This window comes from Ranitomeya variabilis, chromosome 3 (assembly GCF_051348905.1).
Source record: "Ranitomeya variabilis isolate aRanVar5 chromosome 3, aRanVar5.hap1, whole genome shotgun sequence".
Lineage (NCBI taxonomy): Eukaryota > Metazoa > Chordata > Amphibia > Anura > Dendrobatidae > Ranitomeya > Ranitomeya variabilis.
In genome coordinates this window covers 491,826,470-491,841,644 of record NC_135234.1, presented here as the reverse complement: position 1 = coordinate 491,841,644, position 15,175 = coordinate 491,826,470, and the positions used below count along the sequence as shown (strand labels likewise).

The 15,175-nt window shown below is 42.0% G+C and overlaps 1 pseudogene; it reads right to left on the bottom strand.

The window, feature by feature from the left end:
- Positions 1-953: 953 nt before the first annotated feature.
- LOC143817722 (piwi-like protein 1 pseudogene) lies at positions 954-6,014 on the bottom strand (annotated as a pseudogene).
- Between the last annotated feature and the right edge of the window lie 9,161 nt (positions 6,015-15,175).

Here is a 15,175-nt window from a genome sequence, read left to right as displayed (position 1 = left end):
TGTCCCAGGCACCAGATGTGAGTGTACCAAAAAATCTTTTTTGTGTGTCATAGCCAACTTGTTGACACAATTTAGCTGTGCCCAAAAAATTCAAGGCCACATTTAGATCAGTCTGTTATCTGAGGCTGATGGCTGGTTTATCTGTGGTGGGAAAATTGTAGCTTTGCAGGCATAAGTTTCATAGTTCTGTCTGCTAACCTTATTGTACTCATTTTTAGCCAAATTTCACATCAACAGAAAAAAAAATTATACAGTCTGTTATCTGTGGCTGCAGCCTGGTGTGTCTGTGGTGGAAAAATCGTAGTCTCGCAGGCATACACAGCATAGTTCTGTGTGCTAGCCTTGTTCTACTCTTTTTTTCAAAAATTCACCAAAAAACAAAAAAAAATGTATACAGTCTGTGTGTTATATCAGGCTGAGGCCTGGTATATCTGTGGTGGGAAAATCATACCTTCACAGGCAAAAGTTGCATAGTTCTGTCTGCTAGCCTTGTTGTACTAATTTTTTATTTTTTTCCAAAATTCACATACAACAGAAAAAAACGTATACAGTCTGTTATCTGTGGCTACAGCCTAGTGTATCTGTGGTGGAAAAATCATAGTTTTGCAGGCATACATAGCATAGTTTTGTGTGCTAGAAATGTTCTCCTTTTTTTAAAAAAATTCACAAAAAAAAAAAAAAAAATTTATAGAGTCTGTTATGTCAGGCTAAGGCCTGGTGTGTCTGTGGTGGAAAAATCGTAGCTTCGCAGGAATAAGTTGCATAGTTCTGTCTGCTACCCTTGTTCAACTAATTTTTATTTTTTTTCAATAATTCAGGAAAAAACTAAAAAAATATACAGTCAGTTAGCTGTGGCTGCAGCCTAGTGTATCTGTGGTGGAAAAATCATAGTTTCACAGGCATACGTAGCATAGTTCTGTGTGCTAGCCTTGTACCACTCTTTTTTTCTTTTTTCAAAAATTCACCAAACCCCTCCCCAAAAAGTCCTCAGCTTCAACCAACACCGCCCAGTTCATCTTGATGTCCATTTACTGGGTTATCTTGAACATGTTCTGCAGAAGAGCATTCGCAGCGTTCTAATTTCTTCAAAGATCAGCCAATTATTCATATCTCGAGGCTGATGAGGACGGGACCACTCAGCTCTATTAACCAATCAGCAAACTGTGGATTATATTCAGCAGATTTGTATTTTTGCAGGATTTATTTCTAGAGGTGCGATTCTTCCTTCGAACTGTAGCAGTTCTTTATCGAAATTCAGCCTCCAGTCACATAGCTCTTTCTGAACGCTCTCATCCTGTGTTTTTCCATGTTTTTACTAGCACTTGCTGTTCACTGTGATTTTTTGACAACAGAGTATTTTTTGGCTTTACTGTGCTCTTTTTGTGTTTTCAAGTCTCTTGGTGCTGTGAGCATGTCCCTGCAAGCTTGTTCACTGTGTGCATGGCTCATGTGTCCCTGCTTTAAATCATCCTTGTGTGTGTAGTTCATGAACTTCCCAGCTTGCCACTCCCTCTGTTCTCGTGGTAAGCTGGTGTGAACAGCCAGGTCTTTCATGACGTTGAAGTCGTTTCTCATTCTGTCTGTCAGACCTGTTAGGTTACAGAACTCTGGCACCAGTATGATGGCTCCGTCTGTCGCTCCCAGCTTGGGCCTTTGGGGAATGTTCACGATTAGCGGCTGGATCATGTCTTTCACTTGTTGATTGTATTGGTTCTTATAGTAGTCCACAAAGCTGATCTTGCTTCCATCTGCCTTCTTGAAGGTGGACACTGTAGTCATGTCCCATTCTATCTCATCTATATCGTAGGTTTTAGTGTTGTACTTGGTGAGGATGATCTGTCCGATCAGCTCATTGCAGCAGGCATCCTGGAACCTCTGAGGGCCACACGAGGAGTAGAGGCTGCTCATGATGTCATGCACAGTCTCGTTTCTGAGGACTTTATGGCTGACATCAATGCTCAACATGATGCTGGACTCATACGGGAGGATGGAGGTGGAAAACCCCAGGCAGATGGCGAGTCAGTGGGCTCTAACTTTGGTGGCATCGCTTGTGTTGTAATAGTTGCTTCCTATCTGCATCATATCCATTATCTTCAGGAGTCTTTGGAAAATTATGTTATAGAAATAGAAGCAGATGGGCAAGGTTGGTGGAAGCTCGTTGTTCAGGGTGATTGTTATCCGCACATTCTCCCCATTTCAAGTTTGGCTGAACACCTCGGTGACCTTATTCAGTCTTTTTGGTTAAAACAACACGGTTCCATCAGATGCCCCTCCCTTTCCAATGGTTTCTTCATGCTTGTACAGGAGGCCATACCGCAAACGCTTGGACTCCACGGCGGGGTTGAAGTCAGCGTGACACTGTTACAGGGCCCACTGTGGTTGGGACACCAGCTTGATATGGTTGGTCACAAGAGCAATACTAGTTCCAGAGATGCCAGCTTTCGATTTTTGGATGTGTTCGATAGTCTGCCGGGTGTTCACCCCGACTTCATGGAAGTCACGCCTACGGCCGACCTGTTCTCCGATAGACACTTCTGCAAGTCCGGCTGACTCCTGCAGAACCTCTAGCGATGGTCACAGCTGCCGCTGCCCGCGGACCTCTCTGGCGCCCTCTTCCGATGAGCAAATGCTCAGGCGCTGGCTGCTGAGATCTGACTGCTGGCTGGGGTCCTTGGGGCTGCTGTACCTGTCCAGGTGGTCTTTGTGGGACCTACACCTGCACACGAGCTAAGCCGCAGGCCCAGGATCTTGCTCATCAGCTCATCTTTTACTTCGTACACAAAACAGCCACTAGTGTGTATTGTGCCCAGTTTTTAATGAGGCCTTCATCATTGTTTCCTCATTCTCCACCATTTGATCACCATGGTGAACATGTTGTATGCTGCTACAGCCATTCTATTTTTGGACAAGAATGTCTATGATACCCATAAATAATTTTTTAAAACTGTAACCCCCAAAGGGAAATGTTTGTCAGCCGATGCACTTCTGGGCATTACAAGTCTAGGAGACACGCTCCTTTACATTGGGCCTAGTTTGTAATAAGTCCTTCATCAATGTTTCCTCATTCTCCACCACTAGATCACCAGGTTTAACGTGTTCTGTGCTGATACACCAGTGCAATTTTTGGCAAAAATGTCTATATGATGGCCATTACCAATTTGAAACAAAAAAAAATGTTACTCCCCCAGGGGAAATTTTCGTAAAAAGGAGATGTACGTATCTTCTTCTCTAATTATTATATTTTCTATTTTTCATAGCTCTGGACAGTCCTCTAATGAAGTAGTGTATAGCTCTACAATATAAAATTATTCAAAGACTTTTATATTATATTTTTATTTATAGCCCTGTCTCTCTGAGCTGTTGCTAGGGACAAACATATCTCGTTGGACACATTCTGGCTTCATATTTATGAACCTGTGTTCGCCCCTCCCTTTTGTTATTTTCTTTCATAGGTGGAGTCATATTTTTTATTTAGTTCTTTGATTTCAGTATGATTTATCTTATGTCTCCTCATTCTCCAACATTAGATCACCAGTGTTAACTGGTTTTGTGCTGCTACAGCCCATTCCAATTTTTTCCAAGAGTGTCTATGATTCTCATAAAAGATTTTTAAAAAATATATCCCCCATGGGGAAATGTTTGGACAATTTTAGTACTCCAAATGTTTTATTTTTGTGTCATATCCTACTTATGGACACATTTTTGGTGTCCCCCCAAAAAACAAGAACACATTTTGATCACTCTGTTATCTCCGTCAGACGCATGGTGTATCTGTGGTATCCAAATCCTTCCTTTGCAGGCATACATTGCATTTTTGGGTCTGCTAGACTGCTACCCTTGGAGTATACAGAATTTTGTGGTTTTTAGAATTTTAAAAAATACATCCCACATATTGAAACATATTGAAACAGTCTGTTATCTCAGTCACACGTCTGGTCTTCAAATCTTGGCTTTTAAGCCATACATTCCAGTTTTTTGTCTGATACCCTTGCTGTACACAGTTTTTGTTTGTTTTTTAATTTTAAAAAATACATCACTCAAATTGAAACAGTCTGTTATCTCAGTCACACGTCTGGTCTATCAGTGGTCTTTAAATCTTGTCTTTTTAGACACACATTCCAGTGTTTGGTCTGCTACCCTTGGTGTATACAGTATTTTGTGGTTAGAAAATGTTAAAAAATACAGGCCACATATTGAAACAGTCTGTTGTCTCTGTCCAATGGTCATTTTATATGTGGTCTAAAAATAGTTTTTTTCATGCATACATTCCAATTTTTGGTCTGTCTAATACCCTAGATCTATACACTATCTTGGTTAAAACAAACAAAATTTACAGTGTGGTAGTACTGTGACATGCCTAATCTATCTGTGGGCTACAAAGTGTGCTTTTGAGGCTTCAATTATCCTTTTATTGCTGTGTGTTACCCTAGCTCAAAACAGTAAACACTATTTTGTTATAATTTTTTTTTTTTTTTAAAATGTACCCCCATGGGGGAATGCTGTTCAGCCTATACACTGTGTATGGGCAGTACGAGTCTAGGAGACACGCTCCTTGGTAATGGGGCAGTTTTACTTAAGAGGCCCGCCTCCATTTTTCTTCCAAGGGGGGATTGGGGTGCGTGCAAATTTGGGTAAAGGCAGCCCTTGCATTGAATGCATAAAGAGCCTGTATGGCAGGACCAACTGAAGACTGTGAAGTGGGTTTTCCTGTGGCTATCCAGTATCTGTTTTCAAAGGCTTATTGGGGTGCATATGACTTGATAGCAGGGCAAGCCTTGCATTCAATAAAACATTTTTCCAAGTAAATGCATTTCTACTTGTTGAAAGCAATGTTAAAGTTGAAAAAAGCATCAAAAATGCTGTGTGTGAACATAGCCCAAGTGGGGGAGGAACATTTTTGTCTGGGGTAAATTATTTTGCCTTATATACAAGTCATTAGCCTGGAAAGGATGTACCTTAACATATTCCCCAGCAAAATCCATTTTGGTTTTGTTTTTATATGTTTTTGTGTGCACATGTAAAAATGGCATTAAACTCTGACAAATTTGCTTACAGCTGTGACCTAAGAGTCTGAAATGCTTCCAGGGGCGATCCGCATGATGTTCCTGTGTTATTTGAGCAGTGTTTCCATAATTTTCACATGTTTTTAGATCTTAAAAGGACCCCCAAGGGGGATTGCGGTAAAAATACTCGGGTTTCCCCATAGACTTAGACTACCGTTCAAAAGTTTAGGGTCAGCCAGACAATTTTGTGTTTTCCATGAAAACTCATACTTTTATTAATCAAATGAGTTGCCAAATGAAATTAAAACCTAGTCCAGACAATGACAAGGTTTGAAAAAAAGATTTTTATTTGAAATGATAATTTTCTCCTTCAAACTTTGCTTTCGTCAAAGAATGCTCCCTTTGCAGCAATTACAGCATTGCAGACCTCTGGCATTCTAGCAGTTAATTTGCTAAGGTAATCTGGAGAAATTTCACCCCATGCTTCCAGAAGCCCCTCCCACAAGTTGGTTTGGCTTGATGGGCACTTTTTGCGTACCATACGGTCAAGCTGCTCACACAACAGCGCAATGGGGTTGAGATCTGGTGACTGCGCTTGCCACTCCATTACAGATAGAATACCAACTCTCTGCCTCTTCCCTAAATGATTCTTGCATAATTTGGAGGTGTGCTTCGGGACATTGTCCTGTTGTAGGATGAAATTGGCTCCTATCAAGTGCTGTCCACAGGGTATAGCAAGCATTGGAAAATGGAGTGATAGCCTTTCTTATTCAAAATTCCTTTTACCTTGTACAAATCTCCCACTTTACCAGCACTAAAGAAACCCCAGACCATCACATTACCTTCCCCATGCTTGACAGATGGCGCCAGGCTCTCTTCCAGCATCTTTTCAGTGGTTCTGCGTCTCACAAATTTTCTTCTGTGTGATCCAAACACCTCAAACTTGTATTCATCTGTCCATACCACATTTTTCCAACCTTCCTCTGTCTGCCTTCCAATGTCTGTGCCCATATTGCCCATATTAATCTTTTCCCTTTATTAGCCAGTCTCAGATATGGATTTTTCTTTGCCACTTTGCCCTGAAGGCCAGCATCCCGGAGTCGCCTGTTCACTGTAGACGTTGACACTGGCGTTTTGCGTGTACTATTTAATGAAGCTGCCAGTTGAGGACCTGTGAGGCGTCGATTTCTCAAACTACAGACTCTAATGTACTTGTCTTGTTGCTCAGTTGTGCAACGGGGCCTCCCACTTCTCTTTCTACTCTGGTTAGAGCCTGTTTGTTCTCTCCTCTGAAGGGAGTAGTGCACACCGTTGTAGGAAATCTTCAGTTTCTGGGCAATTTCTCTCATAGAATTGCCTTCACCTCTAAGAACAAGAATAGACTGTCGAGTTTCACATGAAAGTTCCTTTTTTCCTGACCATTTTGAGAGTTTAATGGAACCAACAAATGTAATGCTCCAGATTCTCAACTTGCTCAAGGTCAGGTTTATAGGTTCTCTAATCAGCCAAACTGTTTTCAGCTGTGCTAACATACTTGCACAAGAGTTTTCAAGGGTATTCTAACCATCCATTAGCCTTCTTACACAGTTAGCAAACACAAAGTACCATAAGAACACTAGAGTGATGGTTGCTGGAAATGGGCCTCTATACACCTATGAAGATATTGTATTACAAACCAGACGTTTGCAGCTAGAATTGTCATTTACCACATTAACAATGTATGGAGCGTATTCCTGAATAATTTAATGTTGGCTTCATTAGAAAAAACTGTGCTTTTCTTTCAAAAATAAGGAAATTTCTAAGTGACCCTAAACTTTTGAACGGTAGTGTACTTTGGGCTTGTTGCTCGGGTCGAGTACCTGAGTATTCCAATTTGCTCGACCTGAGCAACGAGCACCTGAGCATTTTAGTGCTCGCTAATCACTACTCATGAAAGCTATGCACTTAGTGCAAAGCCTTCCAAAATGACAAGCACGATCATCCAAACACCCTTGAAGGCACCAACTGTAGTCCTTAATCTATTATGAGCAAAGTATAGTTGTGGTATTCCTACACTCCTGAACATTGTACACCCTTGAAGGCAACATGTAGACAGCCTCATTTAAATATTAAGAATGTAGCAGACCAATTTTATTTTTTATTTCAAATCAATGTAAAATCACACAAAGAAGGTACTTCAGTATATACAGTTGTGCTCAAAAGTCTACATACCACTGCAGAATTTTTGCATTCTTTGCCTTTTTTCAGAGAATAGGAATGATAACACCAAACTTTTTCTCCACTCATGGTTAGTGATTGGGTGAAGACATTTATTGTCAAACTACTCTTTTTAAATCATAATGACAAGCCAAAATATCCAAATTACCTTGATCAAAAGTTTAAATACCCTGCTCATTTTGGCCTGATAACATGCACAGAAGTTGACACAAATGGGTTTGAATGGCTAATAAAGGTAACATGTGACCTGTTTGCTTGTAATCAGTGTGTGTGCATAAAAGCTGAGTGAGTTTCTGGGATCCAGACAGATTCTTGCATCTTTCATCCAGCCACTGACGTTTCTGGATTGTGAGTTATTGGGAAAGCAAAAGAATTGTCTACGGATCTACGGGAAAAGTCAGTTGAACTGTATAAAACAGCAAAGGGATACAAAAATAAATCCATGGAATTGATAATGCCAGTCAGCAGCGTTCAAGCTGTGATTAACAAATGGAAATTTTTATTATTATTATTATACATTTTTATAGCGCCATTTATTCCATGGCGCTTTACATGTGAAATACGGGGCAAATATAGACAAATACATTAAACATGAGCAAAAAACAAGGCACACGGCTACATAAGGAGGGAGGACCCTGCCCGTGAGGGCTCACAGTCTGCAGGGGATGGGTGATGATGCACTAGGAGAGGGTAGACCTGGTTGTGCGGTGGTTCAGTAGGTTCAGGATCACTGCAGGCTTTAGGCTTGTCGGAAGAGGTGAGTGTTCAGGTTCCTTTTGAAGGTTTCCATGGTAGGTGAGAGTCTGATGTGCAGGGGCAGAGAGTTCCGGAGTATGGGGGAAGCACGGGAGAAGTTTTGGATATGGTTGTGGGAAGAAGAGATGAGAGGGGAGTAGAGAAAGAGGTCTTGAGAGGATCGGAGGTTGCGTGTTGGTCAGTACCGGGAGATTATGTCACAGATGTATGGAGGAGATAGGTTGTGGATGGCTTTGTAGGTCATTGTGAGGGTTTTGAACTGGAGACTCTGGACGATAGGAAGCCAGTGAAGGGCTTGGCATAGGGGAGAGGCTGGGAAATAGCGGGGAGACAGGTAGATTAGTCGGGCAGCAGAGTGTAGGATGGATTGAAGTGGTGCCATAGTGCTAGAGGGGAGTCCAGAGAGTAGGAGGTTGCAGTAGTCAAGGCGGAGATGATAAGGGCATGCACTAGTGTTTTTGCGGTGTCGCGGTCATGGAATGTGCGGATCCAGGAAATGTTTTTGAGTTTGAGGCGGCAGGAGGAGGCAAGGGCTTGGATATGTGGCTTGAAAGAGAGGGCAGAGTCGAGGATCACCCCGAGGCACCGGGCGTGTGGGACTGGGGAAAGTGAGCAGCCATTGACATTGATGGACAGGTCTGGTGGAGGGGTAGAGTGAGATGGGGGAAAGATGATGAATTCTGTTTTGTCCATGTTCAGTTGTAGAAAGCGAGCAGAAAAGAAGGCTGAAATAGCAGACAGACAGTGCGGGATTTTGGTAAGTAAGGAGGTGAGGTCAGGTCCGGATAGGTAGATCTGCGTGTCATCGGCATAGAGATGCTACTGCATACCGTGGGATTCTATGAGCTGTCCCAGACCGAAGGTGTAGATGGAGAAGAGTAGGGGTCCTAGAACATAGCCTTGAGGAACACCGACTGACAAGGGACGAGGTGAGGAGGTGGTGTGGAGGAGGGAGACACTGAATGTCCGGTCTGTCAGATATGATGAGATCCAGGAAAGGGCCAAGTCTGTGATGCCAAGAGATGAGAGGATTTGTAGCAGAAGGGAGTGGTCCACAGTGTCAAAGGGAGAAAACAGGTCCAGGAGAAGGAGGACAGAGTAGTGTCACTTGCTCCTGGCAGTTAGTAGGTCATTGGTGACTTTAGTTAGGGCAGTTTCAGTTGAGTGATGGGAACGGAAGCCAGATTGTAACCGATCAAAGAGGGAGCAGGAGGAGAGGTGGGAGGACAGTTCAAGATGGACGTGTTGCTCCAGCAATTTGAAGGCATAAGGGAGAAGAGATATCGGGCGATAGCTAGACACAGAGGATGGGTCGAGGGAGGGCTTTTTGAGGATGGGTGTGATCTTGGCATGCTTGAAGGATGAGGGGAAGACACCTGTTGTGAGTGAGAGGTTGAAGAGGTGCATTAGGGTTGGGATGAAGACTGTGGAAAGGTTAGGGATGAGGTGGGACGGGAGCGGGTCGAGCGTGCAGGTGGTGAGGTGTGATCTTGACAGGAGGGTGGAGAGCTGATCTTCTGTCATGGTGGAGAAGCTGGTTTTGGAGGAGCAGGTGTGAGCAGCTAAGAGGGGCAGTGGGTGCTGTGGGCCAAAGCTTTCTCTGGTCATATCAATCTTCTGTTTAAAGAAAGAGGCGAAGTCTTCAGCAGAAATGAGAGGGGAGGGAGGGGGTGCAGGGGGACGGAGTAGAGAATTGAAAGTGTTGAAAAGCTGTTTAGGGTTGTGACACAGGGAGGATATGAGAGATGAGAAGTAAGCTTGTTTTGCAGCAGTGAGCGCAGACTTGAAGCTGGCGAGGGACTGCTTGTATGCGGTGAAGTGGTCAGCAGAGCGGGATCGCTTCCATCTCCACTCAGCGATCCTAGAAGCCCATCTCAATTCTTTGGTCAGGCCGGTCAGCGAAGGCTGCCTGCAGGGGCACTGTAAAAACAAATCGACGGTCAGGTAGACCAACAAAAATGTCATCCACAACTGCCAGCAAAATTGTTTGGGATGCAAAGAAAAACCCACAAATAACATCAGCTGAAATTCAGGACTTTCTGAAAACCAGTGGTGTGGCTGTTTCAAGATACACACTAAGGAGGCACTTGAAGAAAAATGGGCTGCATGGTCAAGTCGTCAGAAGAAAGCCATTACTGCCCAAATGCCACAAAGTATCTTGCCTACAATATGCAAAACAGTCCAGAGACAAGCCTCAAAACTTCTGGAACAAGTTAATTTGGAGTGATGAGATTAAAAATTGAACTTTTTGGCCACAGCCATAAACGATACATTTGGAGAGAGGTCAACAAGGCCTATGATGAAAGGAACACCATTTCTACTGTAAAGCACAGAGGTGGATCGCTGATGTTTTGGGGATGTTTGAGCTACAAAGGCATAGGAATCTTGGTCAAAAGTTGAAGGAAAGATAAATGCAGCACATTATCAGCAAATACTGTAGGCAAATTTGCACTCATCAGCCCGGAAGCTGCACTTGGGATGTACTTGGATGTTCCAACATGACAATGATCCAAAACACAAGGCCAGGTCGACCTGTTATTGGCTACAGCAGAACAAAGTGAAGGCTCTGGAGTGGCCATCTCAGTCTCCTGACCTCAATATCATTGAGCCACTCTGGGGAGATCTCAAGCACGCAGTTCATGCTAGACAGCCTATGAATTTGCGGGAACTGGAGGCTTTTTGCCGAGAAGAGTGGGCAGCTTTACCATCTGAGAAAATAAATAACCTCATCCACAACTACCACAAATGACTTCAAGCTGTCATTGATGCTACAGGGGCATGTGAGAAATGTAAGAAATGGGGCATGTGAACTTTTGATAAGGGTCATTTGGATGTTTTGGTTGTCATTATGATTTAAAAAGAGAAAACACTATAGTTTGACAATAAATGGTTTCAGCCAACCAGTAACCATGAGTGGAGAAAAAGTTTTGTTGTTACCATTCATATACTCTGAAAAAAGGCCAAGAAAGCAAAAATTCTTCAGATGTATGTAAACTTTTGAGCACAACTGTATGACAATAATACATTTTTTGACCAAAATTATTTTAACTGTACCAGGTAAAGTGGTTTTATCCTTTTTTTTAACCCACCATGGTTTTTCTAAAACTGTATGCATGAATCATTGAATCAATAGACATTTTGTGGAAGTTAAATATATCAGAGAAATGTAACAAGAACCGCATTAGAGCGTAAGGATGAATCACTAAATCCATGAAAATTGTTAGGTTTTTTGTGCGTTTAATATATCTGCGAAAATCTAGCAAGAACCACATAAAACTGTATTGATAAATCACTGAATCTATAAATATTTTCTCAAACTTATCTTTTATTTTCAAATAACATCGAAATGTACCAGAAAGCACGTAAAACTATGGATTTATATATATATATATATATATATATATATATATATATATATATATATATATATATATATATACAGCCCTGGCAAAAATGAAAAGACCACCCTGACATGGGTAGCCCACTCTGCAGACCTGAGCCCCATTGAAAACCTTTGGAATGTAATCAGGAGAATGATGGATAGTGACAAGCCATCAAACAAAGAAGAGCTGCTTAATTTTTTGTGCCAGAAGCAGTGTGAAAGACTAGTGGAAAGCATGCCAAGACATGTGAAAGCTGTGATTAAAAATCATGGTTATTCCACAAAACATTGATTTCTGAACCCTTCCTGAGTTAAAAAATTAGTATTGTTGTTTCTAAGGCTGGTTTCACACTTGCGTTTTTATCTGCATGCGTTTTTTTTTAAAACGCATGTGTGAAAAAACGCATGTAAACGCGGTAAAACGCATGCGTTTTTTAGACGCATGCGTTTTTATAGAAAAACACAAGAAAACAAGAAAAAAACAAAAAACCCTAACCCTAACCCTACCCCTAACCCTACCCCTATCCCTAACCCTAACCTGAAATACGTGGCACTGAAATACGTGGCACTGAAATACGTGGCACTGAAATACGTTTATATACGTATATACGTATATACATATATAAGGGCCACGATATTTCAGTGGCCACGTATTTAAGTGCCACATATTTAAGTGCCACGTATTTAAGTGCCACGTATATAAGTGCCACATATTTAAGTGCCACGTATAACCATGTAGTTATAGTATTTATAGTACGTGGCACTTAAATACGTGGCACTGAAAGACGTGGCACTTAAATATGTGGCACTGAAATATCGTGGCACTGAAAGACGTGGCACTGAAAGACGTGGCACTGAAAGACGTGGCACTGAAATACGTGGCACTGAAAGACATGGCACTTAAATACGTGGCACTTAAATACATGGCACTGAAATATCGTGGCACTGAAATATCGTGGCACTGAAATACGTGGCACTGAAATATCGTGGCACTGAAAGACATGGCACTGAAATACATGGCACTGAAATACGTGGCACTGAAATACGTGGCACTATGACTCAGAAAATGTTCATTAAACGGTTAGGGGTGAGGTTAGGGTTAGGGTTTGGATCCCTTTATCACCTTGATGGTGGTGGGTGACTTTTCAGTGTGTTTTCTGGTTTTTTTCTATAAAAACGCATGCGTTTTTAATGCAAACAAACGCATGTGCTTAAAAACGCATGCGTTTACATAGACATCAAAGCATTTTTTTGCCGCGAAAAAACGCATGCGATTTTTAGCGGCAAAAAAAAACGCCGCTAGAAATTACTACAGGTTGCATTTCTGCAAATGAACGCACGCGTCAAAAAACGCATGCGTTGCCGAAAACGCGTCAAAACGCATGCGACAAAACGCATGCGTTTTTAATGTTAAGCATAGGAGAAAAAAAGCATGCTTTTTTTGCGTTTTTTAGCGCTAAAACGCAGCTTACAAAAACGCAAGTGTGAAACCACCCTAAATGATTATGAACGTGTTTTCTTTGCATTATTTGAGGTCTGAAAGCACTGTTTTTTCATTTTTGACTATTTCTCATTTTCAGAAAAAAAAATCTAAATTTATTGCTTGGAAATTTGGAGACATGTTGTCAGAAGTTTATAGAATAAATGAACAATTTACATTTTACTCATAAATATACCTATAAAGAGAAAAATCAGACTAACGAAACATCTTGCTGTGGTCTCTTAATTTTTGCCAGAGCTGTATATATATGTGTATATATATATATATATATATATATATATATATATATATATATATATATATATATTAACAAAAAAAGAAAAGCAGCACGAAAAGTAATAAAACAGTGGACTTTATTGCCTGAGCTTGAAAAAGGATTTTGTATCCGAAACGTTGCCACGCCGCTCAGGCAATAAAGTCCACTTTTTTATTACTTTTTGTGCTGCTTTTCTTTTTTTGTTATTATAACTGGAGGCTTTTTTGGACTGCTGGTTGGGAGAGCTTTGCACGCTATTGAGGTAGTACTGGATGTTGTTCCAATTTTTTCTATATATATATATATATATATATATATATATATATATATATATATATATATATATACATACATATATACACTGCTCAAAAAATAAAGGGAACACTTAAACAACAGAATGTAACTCCAAGTAAATCAAACTTCTGTTAAGTCAAACTGTCCACTTAGGAAGCAACACTGTTTGACAATCAATTTCCCATGCTGTTGTGCAAATGGAATAGACAACAGATGGAAATTATTGGCAATTATCAAGACACACTCAATAAAGGAGTGGTTCTGCAGGTGGGCACCACAGACCACATCTCAGTACCAATGCTTTCTGGCTGATGTTTTGGTCACTTTTAAATGTTGGTTGTGCTTTCACACTCGTGGTAGCATGAGGCGGATTCTACAACCCACACAAATGGCTCAAGTAGTGCAGCTCATCCAGGATTGCACATCAATTAGAGCTGTGACAAGAAGGTTTGCTGTGTCTGTCAGCGTAGTGTCCAGAGGCTGGATGTGCTTCCAGGAGACAAGCCAGAACACCAGGAGATGTGGAGGGGGCCATAGGATGGCAACAACCCAGCAGCAGGACCGCTACCTCAGCCTTTGTGCAAGGAGGAACAGGAGGAGCACTGCCAGAGCCCTGCAAAATTACCTACAGCAGGCCAAAAATGTGCATGTGTCTGCACAAACTCTAAACAGCAAAAGCACAAAAAGAGGATTCAAAGATCCTCCAAAAATAGAAAATACAGCAAAACAAGGCAGAGATGCTTACCTGCCTAGGCCACCAAACAAATGCACTCTCAGGATGCAGTGGACCCATGTGGTAGAAAAAACACAGGTGCAGCATAACCGATGAAGCAGCCACTCACAACCTACCATTAATGGAGGGGGTGGCTGCTTGGCACATTGCTGCACATAAAAGACTTGTATGCGGCGCTGTTCACACAATGGAGATGCACAGCATCCAGGCAAGCCTAGTAGTGACACCCTTCTATTAGATCAGGTGGGCCTGCCCAGCGCTATCCAAATGCAACCCATGTGAACAGACACCACAGTTTACAAGACAAAAATGGGCCCAACTACACCCTGGAAAAAAAGTGCAAAAAAACACATAAAAAAAAAATTTCTATGTGAGGTAGTGGATAATATTTTGGCCAAAATACGGAAGCTCATGGCCAAACAGTTAGAAACTGACTCCATGAGGATGGTTTGAGTGCCCAATGTCCACCGATGGGGGTTGTGCTCACAGCCCATCACCATGCAGGACGTTTGACATTTACCACAGAACACCAGGATTGGCAAATTCGCCACTGGCACCCTGTGCTCTTCACTAGGGTTGAGCGACTTTTATTTTTATAAGATCGGGTCGGGTTTCACGAAATCGGCCGATCCTATAAAAAAGTCGGGGTCGGCCGAAACACGAAACCCAATGCAGTGCAATGGGATACTATGGTTCCCAGGGTCTGAAGGAGAGGAAACTCTCCTTCAGGCCCTGGGATCCATATTAATGTGTAAAATAAAGAATTAAAATAAAAAATATTGATATACTCACCTCTCTGACGCAGCCTGGACCTTACCGCTGGTAACCGGCAGCCTTCTTTGCTTAAAATGAGCGCGTTCAGGGCCTTCCATGATGTCACGGCTTCTGATTGGTCGCGGCCGCCCATGTGACCGCCACGCGACCAATCACAAGCCGTGACGTAATTCTCAGGTCCTAAATTCCTAATTCTAGGAATTTAGGACCTGAGAATTACGTCACGGCTTGTGATTGGTCGCGTGGCGGTCACATGGGC